Genomic DNA, 15,273 nt, shown 5'->3' on the forward strand with positions numbered 1-15,273 from the left:
CCACCCCGACTACGCCTCGATATCCTGTCCATAAACAGGATTGGTGACAAAGCGCAGCCCTGGCGGAGGCCAACTCTCACCTGAAAGCGAGTCCGACTTACTGCCGAGAACCCGGACACAGCTCTCGCTTTGGTCGTACAGAGATTGGATGGCCCTGAGAAGGGACCCCCTCACCCCGTACTCCCGCAGCACCTCCCACAGTATCTCCCGGGGCACCTGGTCATACGCCTTCTCCAGATCCACAAAACACATGTAGACTGGTTGGGCATACTCCCAGGCTCCCTCCAGGATCCTTGCGAGAGTAAAGATCTGGTCCGTTGTTCCACGACCAGGACGGAATCCGCATTGTTCCTCTTCAACCTGAGATTTGACTATCGACCGAACCCTCCTTTCCAGCACCTTGGAGTAGACTTTACCGGGGAGGCTGAGAAGTGTGATACCCCTGTAATTGGTACACACCCTCTGGTCCCCCTTTTTAAAAAGGGGAACCACCACCCCGGTCTGCCACTCCTTAGGCACCGTCCCAGACTTCCACGCAATGTTGAAGAGGCGTGTCAACCAAGACAACCCCTCCACACCCAGAGCTTTAAGCATTTCTGGACGGATCTCATCAATTCCTGGGGCTTTGCCACTGTGGAGTTGTTTAACTACCTCAGCAACCTCCACCAGGGAAATTGATGCCAATCCCCCCATCATCCTCCAGCTCTGCCTCTACCATAGAGGGCATATTAGTCGGATTTAGGAGTTCCTCAAAGTTCTCTGGGATGTTTTCATGCTAATCGAATGTGACCAGTTTTAGCCCAAACCGCTAAATAGGTTATAACGCTAGTCGTCGGGGCACTGGTAAAGTAAAAAGAAATCACTATTTCTATACCACTAACAAGGCTCAAAATAGCACCACACTTCCACGGTAGCATAATGAGGGTCCCTACATGTAAACCGAAGATTTGAGAACTTTGTAAGTGTATTTTTTATAGTGTATTTTTTACTTTATCCTTGCCCCGACGACTATAAGCTAATTAGCGGTTTGCGCTTAAACTGGTCACATTCGATTAGCATGAAAACAAATCCCAGAGAACGGTCGACTTGGTACCCATGTGTTATTAACCCAGAGGTTCATTTTGCGCCGGATTTGTCCTTTAATTCACGATTAATCGCAAATTAATCGCCCATTTTTTTATCTATTCTAAATGCCATTTGAAAAGGATATTTTTCAAGGTTTTAATGCTCGAGTGGTATTTGAGACTGGACGTACTCCGGTGGTAACTCAGTTTACATTGACAGTACAGAGCAAATAACTGTAGTCATTTCAAACGGAGGGCCAAATTTATTAAGTGTTACATACCACCAACCATAGGTTTGGTTCTACAAACAACTCACGATACACTTATAACAAAAAAAAAAACTACGTAACTAGCTAACTAACTAACCTTTATAACTAAATAATATCCCCTTTGGGGATAAATGTGGGGTTAAAAAATGTATGAAAATATTTGCCACAGTTAGGGGCGGCCACAGGGGGGGGTCATGGCTTAATATTACGGGTCACTGGCTACTCTTACACCCCACCCCCCCTGTTAGCAAATAACTGACACTGGGGAAAAAACAGACAATATCCAGTTTCAAATCATGACATCAATGTAACATCAATATATACCTCAGCTTTAACGTTTTTTTTTAACAATAAAGACACTTGAATTGGCTAAGTGTTTTGCAGCAATGGTCCCCCTCTGAGCCGTGTTATAAGATCACCATGGCAACGCCGCGACTGTAGTAATGTGTCCCATCTGTCTGGCTGTTGATTGGCTCTCATAAATCCAGTCCTGAGTGCGTTCATTCATCCCGCTGGACGGAGACAAACAAAAACCTGATGACAAGTTACGACTCTGACTCATCCATTACCCCGCCGCTGTTGGTTGCTCAAAGTGTGTGTGTGTGTGTGTGTGTGTGTGTGTGTGTGTGTGTGTGTGTGTGTGTGTGTGTGTGACAAAAAGAGAGAGCGGGAGAAAGAAAATCCTAATTTGTAAAGTAACCATGAACTAAAGCTGTCAGATGAATGTAGTAGTACAATATTTCTCTGAAATGTAGTAGAGTGGAAGTAGAAAGTGGCATTTGTACTTAAGTACAGTACTTGAGTAAATGAACTTAGTTACATTCCACGACTGCCAGTGAGTCAGTGATCAGCAGGATCACTTTCCTCCAACGCAGCGTCTGTCCTAATTAAACCATCAGGCTGCGTGTGATGCAGGCGGAGGCTCGTTAACTTGCAGCGGAGGAGATGAAGCAGGGGGGAGGCTGCAGCTGCCGCTTAACGCACATGACATGCAACTGTGTGCATGTGATTTTGTGTTGTGTGTAGAGGAAGCCGAGGAACGGGTGCAGCTGCAGGTTGGAAGCTGAGTCACCACTACTGCTTACTGTCACCACCGCGGCAAAGAAAGTGGGCAACTTAACACAATTGGGTCCAGTTTTTGGGTCTTAAAATTCTCATTAAAAGCAAGAAAACCTGTCAATAAGGTAACGTTATCTTCACTCCCTTCGCAGTTTTACTAGTTTTCTTGAAGTGAGTTTCAGTTTTGTCAAATGAGACTAAATAATGGTGAAGAAATGTCCCTTTATTCTAGAGAAGTCTTGAATAAAGTTATGTTAAGTTAGTTGTATTAGATAGAACCGGTGAAATAATCTCTCTGCATTTTATTAAAGGTACACTGTGTAGGAATTTCTCCCATGTAGCGGGGGAAATTGTAATTTGCATTCAAACAAATAGTGCTCTCTAGCGCCTCGCTTTTTCAAATGCGTGTTGCAACTACGGTAGCCGTTATGTACCAATGTAACCATTCCCTTTTTCGCTTTTTTGGCGACGAGGATTCCTTCTCCTGTGGCTTAGCATAAGTATGATCCTCCATTATGAACTAAAGGGCAGTGCAGGCTTTCAAATTTGCCGGGGCAGTGACAAGCGCCTCTCACTGATCTCCTTCTCCGTTTTTCAAAATGGCGGAACGACATGGAAGCCTCCTTGGACTTGCCCGTCCAATGTAAATACAGATAAAAAATTCTTCGCTTATGAGGATAAGTCAGATCATTGGCAGAGGTCATTTTACACCAATGAGGACATATTTATGAATGAAGACATTAAATATAGCTAATAAAATACTTAAAAACACTACACAGTGTACCTTTAACAAAAATAAGTTCTCTAGGATTCAGTAACGGACTAAATGAGCTGATATCAGGCGATGCTGTGAGTATTATTGCTGGAGTGCAGGCAGCTGTGTTTAAGTACAGTGGGTATTATAGGAGCAGGTTGTATTTTATGCTGTGAGGAAGTGCAGTGTTAGGTGCCCAGATGCTGACTGCCTTGCAGCATGCAGCAGCATCTGACACGGGTGAGGGTTGAGGCTGGGATGCATTAAAACCAGAGTGTTTAAAATTGGTTGGGCGTATACGGTTAGCATCAATTAGTGTCGCGTGTGTTTACGGTATAGCATGAGCGTAAGGACGACCCGAAATACTGAGCTTTTATGAAGACAAAAGTGCCGATAGAGACGTGAGGAATCAGCAGAGAGAATGGGGAGACTGTGGGATCCTGACACTAAGCTAACGTTATGTCCGACGTTACATTTGCAGCAAGCATTTTGTAAGCAGATGAAATATCCAAATGTCAGTTTTAGGCTATCTACATGTCTGTAAGTTAAGCTAATGTATTTTGTTACCAAGTCAAATATCCAAATGTCAGTTTTAGGCTAACTATATGTCTGTAAGTTAAGCTAACACACCTAACGTCGGACATAACGTTAGCTTAGTGTCAGGATCCCACAGTCTCGATTCCTAACATCTTCATCCACTTTTGTCTTACTAAAAGCTTAGTTTTTTCGGGTCGACAGGTTATAAAAACTTAAGTTCTGGGTTCTTTATATTGTTGATAGTGAATATCACCACACGGCAGCCTTTAGGTATTTTTTCTGTTGTTTGCTAGCAGACGAAAATGACGGGGAGGAACCTTCATGCAATACAAGTCAATGGAGAGCGGAGAGTTGTTTTCTCCTCCGGTGGGGGCGGGACTTAAATGCGCTCTGTCTCTATGCTAGAGTACCATGATTATGAGGTGAATGCTTAATACGTTTGTAGTTAGCACTGGAACAGCTGTTGCAGGAGTCTATTGAATGAGTTTGGGTGTGCAATGGGGAAGTGACTTCCTCGGAGCAGAAGCTGCTTTTTAATGTAGTTTGACAGAGCAGCTCACTGCAGTGTGAAGGTATACATATTAAGTGTTGGCTGAGTGTTTTTTTCTCTATAAAAAAGTCCATCAGCTGCAGGGAAGCCAGAATAAATTGCTGTTTCACTCTTGTAGTTTTAAACTTGATAAGACCTCAAGTGTGTTTGGTTTCCGTTGGCCACTTCTGCATGCTGGCCTGACAGGAATGAGGAAGTTGGACGTTTCAGTTTCATGTCAAAGGAAGCATGACACATTTTATTGAATTAAGTTCATTTTGGTGTTGTGTATGCTGAAGTGGAGTTACAGTGCAGCAGAGGGTTTACAGCAAAGATGAAGGCGTTTTTCTTTTTCTTTCCCAACAACATGGCCGTCTGCTGCCTCACAGTTTATAGCGGAGCTTTTTATAGGCGTAATAATAAGTAGCACAGAGTCATAGTATGTCCCTCTGAGGACGCTGATGTTGTGTTCTCTGTTTTCTTTGGATTTTTTTTAAGGACAACCCCTATATATCTTTAAAATATGACAACCTTTTACACAATTGTCTGCATTTGTAGAGAGTTTTGCAATCCAGTATGTCTTGTCTTGTATGTGTTATCCTGAATAACCGGGACATTGTGTCCATAAAGACTTTGTAAGACCACAAATAAAGTCTTATTCATCTCCCCTATATTGAGGTGCCAGCTGCCAAATGTATACCATCTCATGGTATATATTCATCACCCAACACTAGGAGTAGAGAGGATATCAGAGGATGTCGACTTGTTTTCTGCCCCCTGGTGGCCAAAAACAGACTCATGCAGCTTTAAAGCCACTCACTGATTTTATTTATCGCCCTCTCTTCCTTAACTATTCTCACAGTTTAGGTTTTCAAGCATCAACAGAAAGCTGGGAATAAATGTTTGGATTCTGGGGTGCTCTAACAAAATCTGAGAATGTACCTTTAAATAATTCATTGAAAGGAAGAACCACAAAAAGACCAAGACTTGAAGCTCTTGCTTCAACATAAACACTAACATTATTTACAAATGCTAAACGCGTGTGCTTGACCCGGGGTACAATGCGTCTTACAGTCAGTGTTTCTGCAGAAAAAGTGCATTAAAATAAAAGTAAAAGTGTCGGCCAGCCCCTCCTCGTGTCCCTGCCTGCTCCAGTCCCACCGGAGGCTTGGCGGCGGTGCAACTTGTCCTCGTCCTCGGCAGCTCTTTCACCATGAGCGCCACCTGTCACATCGCACCTCGTCTTCCAGGAAATTACAGCACAAACCGAAAGCGACAACGTTATCTGATATGTAACCCGGCAGGGCAGTAATGTACTCGGCAATCTCAGCTTGCTCTCTGCTGAATCCCAAATCCACTCACTCAGTCACTCAGTCGTCCTTGTGGATTTGAAAATCATTTGGCAAAGGGTAGATAAAAGGACAATCTTTCTTCCAACCAAACTGTCCTCTTATCTGTGGCGGAGACAGATCGCATCCTGAAAGCAGAGCAGACAGTGAAAGCATTTTGATAGTTATGCGATTTCAATAGCCAAACAATTTTATTTCAGACTCTGGCTGAAAACAGTCCCCTGTTATTGCAAATGAATTGCTGTGAAAGAGGAAAAGATTATGGAGCAATGTTAAGTTTAGTCAGCTATGTCAACACCTGTGCTTGCAAAACAGGAACATTTTTACTGAGCTATCACTTGGGGTTTGGTTAAATAATAACTTTTGAATGAAAGTGACTTTTTTTTTCTCACCAGCTTCAGGCTTGTTTACCGTGTGAATGTACACATCAGGTACAGAGCAGTAAATCCTGAGAAAACCTCTCTTGATTTCATAAGTTTCACTTAAGTGGAGGCATTTCTGATATTGTATGCAAGAATCAATTATTAACTGCTGGAATTTCCACTTTTCCACTGACTTTTTCAGCGTGGAGGGCAGCCATCTTGTTTCAGCCCAGCAATGCAACTGACCACAAACCTGTTTTAGCACAAAATGTGGTGCATAGCAGTGTTGCTGATGAACACGGATTACATGTATTTCCATAACTCTTAATAATTAGTCTAAAGTGATTGGAAGTGACAATATTTCAGCCTCACATTGACTAATTTAATATTCTGCCAAATGTAACCGTCACTATTTCCTCTCCTTTCTTTTCTGCATCTGCTGGCAGTTTTATGTAGTTAAATACTTCATTTACTTCTTTCGTTCTTCATATCGTCGCTGTCGGGTGAAAACCTTGTATGGCGTTGTTTTTCAGAAAATGAAAAAAAGTTAATATGAAACCATTTTACTGAGCAACTAAACTGAGACGAAGTCAGACGAAATTGCCTCGTCACTGTTTAAATATTTTTAAGACCCACATACAGACATAAAGGTTGACCAATAGTATTAATTTATGAAAAGAAATAAATGCCCGACTACCCGACAGCGACGATATTGTTGTTCGGCCACCTTGGTCGTCCAGATCAAAATAGCTCCATAGCTGGATTGCCATGAAATGTCATACAGACATTCGTGTTCCCCTCAGGATGAATTGTAATAACTTTGGTGACCCTCACCTTTCATTTAGCGCCACCATCAGGTCAAAATGTGCTTTGTCCAACACTTTGGTTTATCATCAAATACCTGCAGAACTAATGACATCAGCCACAGCTGTGGCTTTGTGTGTAGTGCTAATTAGAATGAATGCTAACACACAAAACTACAGTACACTGGTGAACACGATAAACATGACCATCTAAACATCAGCATATTAGCATTGTTATTGTGTGCATGTTAGCGTGCTGACATTAGCATTTAGCTCAAAGCACCAAAGTGCTTTTGTTTAGCGCTAATTAGCAAATGTTAGCATGCTAACACACAAAACTATAATGGCGAACACGGTAAACATGACCATCTAAACATCAGCATATTAGCATTGTTATTGTGTGCATGTTATCGTGATGACATTAGCATTTAGCTCAAAGCAACAAAGTGCTTTTGTTTAGAGCTAATTAGCTAATGTTAGCATGCTAACACACAAAACTATAATGGTGAACACGGTAAACATGACCATCTACACATCAGCATATTAGCATCGTTATTGGGAGCATGTTAGCATGCTGACATTAGCATTTAGCTCAAAGCACCAGAGTAGAGCAACACAGACCTGCCAGCATGACTGTGGACTTTTAGGCTGCGTTCAGACTCGATCAGGCGCTGCGGCAAAAACACCTGTCTTCCATTGATTTGAATGTTGGTAGTCGGTTTGGGCTGTGGCGGTGGGGGACAGAGAAGGTGCCAGAGAAATCGCAGTGGCCTGCTGTGTTCAAACAGATTCAGCTTTTAGAGAAACAACGCTGCCGTGGCCAGTCACTTAACCGGCGATCAGACCGGACACAACACAATGTTTTTACGTGTAGTCACCAAAGAAGAGTCAGAGTCAAGTCACGAGTCCAGATAATGGCGACTCAAGTCAGACTCAAATCTGAGTCCCAGAAAGCCTAATACACATAAAAGTAGTCAGAAACTTCTGAGTCCTATTTCATAAATCCTCGAGTCCATTTCCAAGTCTTCAGTGCGTGAGTCAAAGTCAAGTTACGATTCCAGAGAATAGCGACTTGAGTTGAGTCTGTGTTCAAGACTCGAGTACTCCATCACTGGTATTACCAGTCTGGGAGTCACTCAATTGTATAAAACCCACCGTAATGGTACCTTGCATTCTGGTTAGTCAAATGTTTTAAAAATCTATCGATGAGGATAGACAATCACTCGAAGGACCCAGCATTGCAGCATGGCTAAATGCACAATGGTGAGGACAATTGAAACACAAGCTTGCGACGAAACAGGCAAGAAACAAACTATAAAGCTCCGTAGAGCCGTTAATAATATTTTATATTAGCCTTTATTTAAATTTAGCATATTCTTTTGGTTCCAATTGGATGACACAGAAATGCATTCAAAGACAATGTTCAGCTCAGGATAATAATAGAGATGGAAAAACTGGACAAATATGATTCCATTCAGCAGTCAAGATGAAGATGTTTGAGCTCCGCAGCTTTCAGAAACTATCAGCGTCTCCCAGCATCCTCTCTGTCTTCACTTTTCTCTGCAAATCTTTCAGGACTGCCGAGTCTCGACAACGTCGCAGGCGCTGCGCTGTACGTGAATCTTAAACAGTCCAGAGACTGTTTCAGAGAGTCTGAAAATAATGAGATGGTAGAATAGTTTAGACTCGTAGGTGCTCGGCCTCCTCGCGCTTGTGTTGCAGTCCCAGTTCTGTCAGCTCCCATCAATGAAGAAAATTACAAGAATATCTCTCACCGGTATTTTTTCATCCTCAAGTGCGAGACGTGATCAAGGGCTTGTCTGAAACACTCAGCGATGTGTGTGTGTGTGTGTGTGTGTGTGTGTGTGTGTGTGTGTGTGTGTGTGTGCGCAGCATTAGACTGTGAGGAGGTGGATAGCTTACTGCATGGCAACAATAAGAGGCTGACCGTCAGTTTTATTCTATTATTCTATGTTTTTTTTGTTGTGTTCAATATTTGACTATACCTGATACCAGGAGTTTAATTATGTCTAATTTAAGTTATATTTAATTTAATGTATTCTTTAGAATATTTTTAAAGATTAAAATGAACGCATTCATTATTTTTTATGTTTTTTTTTAATATGTTTAAAATATTTTACTTGAGATATATATATATATATATATTAGGTTTAATCAATTGATACAATTATCTAGAATATTTCTGATGTATCTGTCAGTATTTCACTTTTGCTGAGGCCTTATAGGCAAAACCAAAATTCATTGTAATTTTAATAATATTTTTGTTTTTTTTATTATTTAGCATAGTCTATTAAATATAATTAATTTAAACATACAATGAATAGAAACAGAATCTAAATTCAATTAAAATTAATCTAGGTTTAATTAAATGTAATACCTTTATTAACATTTAAATTTAATCATATATGATGACATTTATTATATTTAATAAAATGATTAAACTTTTTTTTAGGCTATCTGTTCATTTGAAATTCTTAATACAATATGAATTATAGTACCTTGAAACTATTTGGGATGTAAATCTAAGATTAGGATTAAGACCTACAGTTATTGATCCAGCAGGGGAAATTAAATTTTTTCACTCTGTTGTTAGTAATTACACACAATAAACTTAAGCCCATAACAAGCTAGACGTTGTTTATAATGTCTAGATATCTTCTTTTTGCTATACTTGCTCAGCTATGATACAGTAGTTATCAGAAAGAGCGATTACAGAGCGTCTAGACTCTGAGTCCAGTCTGCTTATGTGATGCTGGATGATGTGTGTCTTGGCTCTCACCCCCCCTCGTGACTCTTTTTCGGGGTTATCTGGAGTTTAGAGTCGACTTTGTCCCATCTCCTCGTCTGGCCAGCCACCCAGCGTCGCTGACTGCAGGGCTGTCCTCTCTCTCGCTCTCTCTCTCTCTCTCTCTCTCTGTGACTATCTCTCTCTCTCTCTCTCTCTCTCTCTCTCTCTCTCTCTCTGTCTTACTGTTGTGGCTGGGGACAGCGGACACCCGCCACGTCCAATTTCTCTCCACCAGCGTCTGGCCACTGGCTGCGGACAGCCTGGTGACAGGGGTCATTCAGATGCGACGCTGAGAGGGCCAGTTGTGGCGAGCCAGCCAGACACACAGATAGACAAACGAGGCCGGGCTGGATGTCTGAGTCTGCACTGGATATATTTGTAGTTGCATTGTTAGATCTCAGCCTGAAGCCCTTTTCATACCGCTGTGTCTGTGTATTTGAAGCTGAGTCCACTTTCTTCAGTTTGAGGTCTGGTGGAATGCAGGCAGGAGATTGTAAAACAAAAGTTACTTCTGGTGACCTGTCATCCTTCCAGGAGAGACAGTTTGGCAGCAGAGGTAGTTCCTCTCTTGTCTTCACTCTAAAGGAAAGGGTTGCTTCCTTGAGAAAAACGTAAGAAATAAAGAGAGGATGCACAAAAGTGTGGTATTTGTGGGCATGCTCTTTTTGTTGTTAATTTCCTTGTGACTAAACCACTGAAAGGTAACACAACAACGTTGTTATGTTGGTGGATTGTTGTAAATTAGGTGGTATATGTGGGCATTCCAAGACAAATTCCTATCAACTGCACTGTTGAAATGGCTAATAAACTAACAAACAAATAAACAAATAAACTTAAACTTGAACTCAAACTTAAACTTAACTTAACTTAAACTGGCTCTCCTTGCCCTCTCCACTCCACACCAAACTCACACTGAAAAAGAGTGTCATGAGACTGTCCCAACCCCCCCTCCAATGTTTTAACAAAGGAATCAATGTTTAAGTGTTATGTTTTGTTTCCTTCTTCTTCTTTTTTTTACACACTTTGGTATTAGAGTATTGTGTACTTTTGTAGGTATCGATACCTATGGTATCACTACATCCCTAGTAGGAACTAAAGGACTGATATCCTGAAAGAATGAAGTGCAGAATGCAGAGAGAGTGTTACATGTTTGGTCTGCGTGGGCAGCAGCACTTAAGAGACCTGTTTTTTTGTTTGCTTTTTACATTCATCTCATGCTTGTGAACACACTGTCTGTGGGTCTGAGGGAATCTTTCTCTCCCTTCATGTGTCAGATTTATGGAACGATATTAAAGATGATTCACCAGTGGCGGTGCTTTATGTTTTCCCGTGCTCTGGGATCTAGCTGGTAGAGCGGATCATAAACATCACAGAAAAGTCCCCAGAAAGCGGTCGGGAGTTATTACCTCCGTCTCTGGGCTTAAAGCCTCCAAAGCTTGTGTCCTCAGTTCTGATTGAACGGGCGTTTTACAAGACTTAAAATATATCTCAAAGACACACCACACTTTGTCTCTGTAAAACATAAATATATTAAACAGACCACCTGTCTGACAGAGCCACATGGCTAAAAACAGCAAGAACATTGTCAAGAGCAAATATGAACTTGGTATTTTCTTGCACTAATAAAAAGTTGCTTTTCGGGAACTTTTAAATATATTGTCCTTAAGCACGATACGACTGATGATAGTCATGTAAAATAGAAGCACAATTGGCAATTGATGAGCTAAAACATGCAAAACAACAAAACCCATTTCCCATCAGAGTTGCTCATTCCATTCCCAGAACTTTCGCCGAAACGCCACTTGGCTCGGATCTGTTCTGAGAAAGCCATGCAGCCCTGCAGAGATATTGATTAATGTTGGACCATGTCTGGCTCCGGGTGGAGGCGGGGGGCCTCAGGGATCCGCACAGACAGATGGAAAGGAGGATGGTGTGGGACACTGGGATAGCAGAGCTGCTAGTGGTGGGCTTAAAGCTGCAGTGCTATTGATTGACACAAGAGATAGAGCCGAGCTGAAAGCAAGACAAAGAGAAAAGTAGCATATTCGTCTCTGAAACAATCCCTGGGTGGTTTTGGTGGCCCAACGGATTCTTATGTGATATGAGCAGATTATATCTGCCTCTATAGTGTGTGTAGCACTATCACTGGAGTTGGACAAAGCTTCAGTGAAAAGTAGATAAGCAGTAATTAGACGTATCCCCCTACTCCCCTATCTTAGCCCATCACAGAGAAATAATCTACCTCTCTGTCTGGCTCCTGGTTTTCTTATTTGTTGAAACGGCTTTGGTCATTTCAAGGTTACAGTAATATTGGCAGGTTCCACCTCACTGTTGGTAGTTCAGGACCTGACGCGTATTTTATCTTTCCTTCACTGGAGAAATTACAGCTTTGCACACTTGAGTCACGAACAAGTATTTCATGATGAAGTCAGCAACGAAATCTTCATCATGACAAATGTTTGTCCGAACTAGGAGCTCAACAGTGACCGCCCACTTTTTGAAAAAAGGCTCCGAGATGAATCGTTGCTCTTACACTTGAACCCTAGTTCAGACCAAAGACAAGACGGTGTATCAACTCCATAACGACTCTTTGTACTTCCGTTCTAACTTGCGACTTTTAGGCTTTTTTGTAGCTGGATATATCAGCTACAGTTGCATTTCTAGTGATGAATCGGCGAAAACGTTTTATTTATGTGATTCACTGCTTTGTTCTAGGCGCTCCCTGCGCTCATTGAGCCTCTATCTAAAACTCTGCCATTTCCACCAGTTGACAGTTTGTAACATAAACATAAAATGGACTATGGATATTTTTATTTCTATAGTTTGTAGCTGACTTGACCAGCTGACTTCTCTACTGGCTGTAGAAACAGGAGACGTCTCTTACGTTCTAAAACCAGCCTCTGGAGACTCCACCAGCTGACTTCTCTATTGGCTGTTGAAACAGGAGACGTCTCTTACGTTCTAAAACCAGCCTCTGGAGACTCCACCAGCTGACTTCTCTACTGGCTGTAGAAACAGGAGACGTCTCTTACGTTCTAAAACCAGCCTCTGGAGACTCCACCAGCTGACTTCTCTATTGGCTGTTGAAACAGGAGACGTCTCTTATGTTCTAAAACCAGCCTCTGGAGACTCCACCAGCTGACTTCTCTAATGGCTGTTGAAACAGGAGACGTCTCTTACGTTCTAAAACCAGCATCTGGAGACTCCACCAGCTGAGTCGCAGCGACACCATCAGCTGGTTTGAGTCGAGCTGAGACAGGCCGCTTCAGACCGTTGCAACTTTACCCTGCGACGTTCTAAAACGGTTTTGTTGGTCCGAACTGGGCTTAGGATTGTGTAGTACTTCTCCATGACATCGCGAATAAAACATGTTTTTCTTAAACCAACGTTGATTTCGTACAGACTTGTGGTTTCAACAGGGGCAAAAACATTTTACATTTAGACATTATGGCTGTTAATCAAAATCCTTACAGAGACAATAAATGGGATTTTTTACTTCCAATACCTCACTGTTGAGCTCTATAATGACATCAAGTACAGCACACCTGTGCTTTGTAATGCAAGTACGCATGGGAAATGTAGTTAACAATTGTATGGCAGTTCCTCTGGTACGTATCATGTAGCAACTCAATGCAGACTGCAATCAGGAAATCCAAAGAATGGAAATGCAGAACAGAAGTCATAAAAAGGGGAAGGAGATGTTATTCTGCTGCATTCGCTGTAAACTGTTCTGGTAACAGTGTCAGATAAATGAAAGATCTAAATGTGATTAGCCCTTTTGGGAAAGCTTTTGGGAAGTGAACACAAACACCAGAAATCTCAAACCAATCAGGAGCTGTTCTAACATCAATTAACTCTAATCTATGGAGCCCAAAGCTGCACTCTGTCTTTTCACAGTCGTACTTTCATGCACCATGATACAAGATTTCCATTTTGATGTACTTATTATGGTATAGTGTCTGTGAAGGTTCATCTCAAAGGGTACAATGCCTGGGAAAAAGTAAAATCAAAATCATTAGATTGGAGTTTTACTTTTTATTGTTCAGTTATACTGTATAGGAAATTCAGCAACATTTACTACATAAATAACACATTTATGTAGGTGAAAGATAGAAAAAATCTGCTAGAAATATTAGAAATCCTTGCCTGATTCGTGAAACGATAGCTATCATTTGATAACAACACAATCCTAACGGTAAGAAAGTGGACATGAATCTTGAAAAATGCAAAAAGAAGTACATTAACATGCTAACATTTAGCATGTTAGTGTAATAATATGGTAACTTTTTACACGTTATTATGTTGTGAGTAGGTGCAGCATGATACCAAACTCTTCCAAACAATGCTAAATGCTATATATATATATATATATATATATATTTTTTTTTAAAGATCTTTTTGGGCATTTTAGGCCTTGATTTGTATAGGACAGCTTAGACATGAAAGGGGGGCAACATGCAGCAAAGGGCCACAGGTCGGAGTCAAACCTGTGGCCGCTGTGTCAAGGAGTAAACTTCTATATATGGGCGTGCGCTACCAGGTGAGCTACCAAGACACCCAGCATATCTTTATTAAGTGCATGCAGCTAATGTCTATCAGGTAATGGTAAGAAAGAATGGCTAGGACAAACACAGCTAGGGCTGGGTTAAAAAAATCCAATATTGATTCGTAAAATCCTGAAATCGATGAAGCTAGAGTGAAGGTATTAGTATCAATTTTGGCAAGGGAAAACAAAATTCTATGTCAGCTTCCTTCTCTGACAGATATCTAGTTATTAATGTGTCAATTTTTTGACATGTAATGTTGCTTCACTTCTCTTTCTTTCCGTTCAACTTCTCTACAGCCAATCTGTTGTTTCTCTACCGACACTGAGCACGTGTTCAGGACATTCAGGTATGCCATTGTTCTCTGTGTGTGCTTAAAAGCGTACAAGCCGATAGAAAAAGGGAAGGTATTCAAACAAAGAAAGCTGCCGTACATGATCTATAACATGCAAACACAGCTGAGAACACAACGTCCTTAGTCCTCCTCTTAACACAGTCCACAATGCTACACGATACAATGTTTATTAGCTTATTTCAATCAGTTGTTATTGTTATCTGTCTATTGTTAATTGTTAATGTAATTAATACATGCTAGAGCTGCAAAAATTCATTAAATAGTTGAATAGAGTAACTTGTGAAATCTTTCGCCAACTATTTTGATAATCGAGCCATTGGTTTGAGTCATTTATTATGAAAAAATAATATTTTCTAACTCTGTGATTCCAGCTTCTCGATTGTAAATTTTTTTTGTGTTGTTTCTTCACTCCTCTGAGACAGTAAACTTTGAGTTGTGGAAAAAACAAGACATTTGAGGATGTCATCTTGGGCTTTGGGAAACACTGATCCACATTTTTCACCATGTTCTGACATTTTAGAGACCAAACAACTAATCCAATTGTCAAGAAAATAATCAACAGATTAATCAACATTGAAATTATCATTAGTTGAAGCCCTAATACATAAAGGTAAAAACCTAACATAACATATGGTGAAGCGCATTCAAACTGATTCATTAATTACCCTGGACATAAACATCTATATCCATCACATCTGGAGGTTTCCGGTTATCTATGAGGTGGTTTGTCTAGGGATGCAACGAATCCAGGATTCGGCTTAGGATTCGGCCGAATATTGTTCTTTTTGACGGGGTTCGGTTCCTGCCGAACCTTAGAATTTTTTTCCACCGAACCAAAC

The 15,273-nt window shown here is 41.1% G+C and overlaps 1 protein-coding gene across 2 annotated transcripts in view; it reads left to right on the top strand.

Moving 5' to 3' along the window:
• Positions 1 to 15,273, top strand: part of basp1 (brain abundant, membrane attached signal protein 1) — a 61,228-nt gene that overhangs the window by 3,339 nt on the left and 42,616 nt on the right. The window contains exon 1 of one of the 2 annotated variants that reach the window (XM_078265085.1): positions 2,367 to 2,517. The exons of the other annotated variant lie outside the window; for it this stretch is intronic. The gene's annotated coding sequence lies outside the window, so the exon portion shown is untranslated. Of the gene's footprint in view, positions 1 to 2,366; positions 2,518 to 15,273 lie in introns of those variants that run through there. 2 annotated transcript variants of the gene reach the window in all.

The sequence above is a fragment of the Sander vitreus genome, chromosome 12 (genome assembly GCF_031162955.1).
Source record: "Sander vitreus isolate 19-12246 chromosome 12, sanVit1, whole genome shotgun sequence".
Lineage (NCBI taxonomy): Eukaryota > Metazoa > Chordata > Actinopteri > Perciformes > Percidae > Sander > Sander vitreus.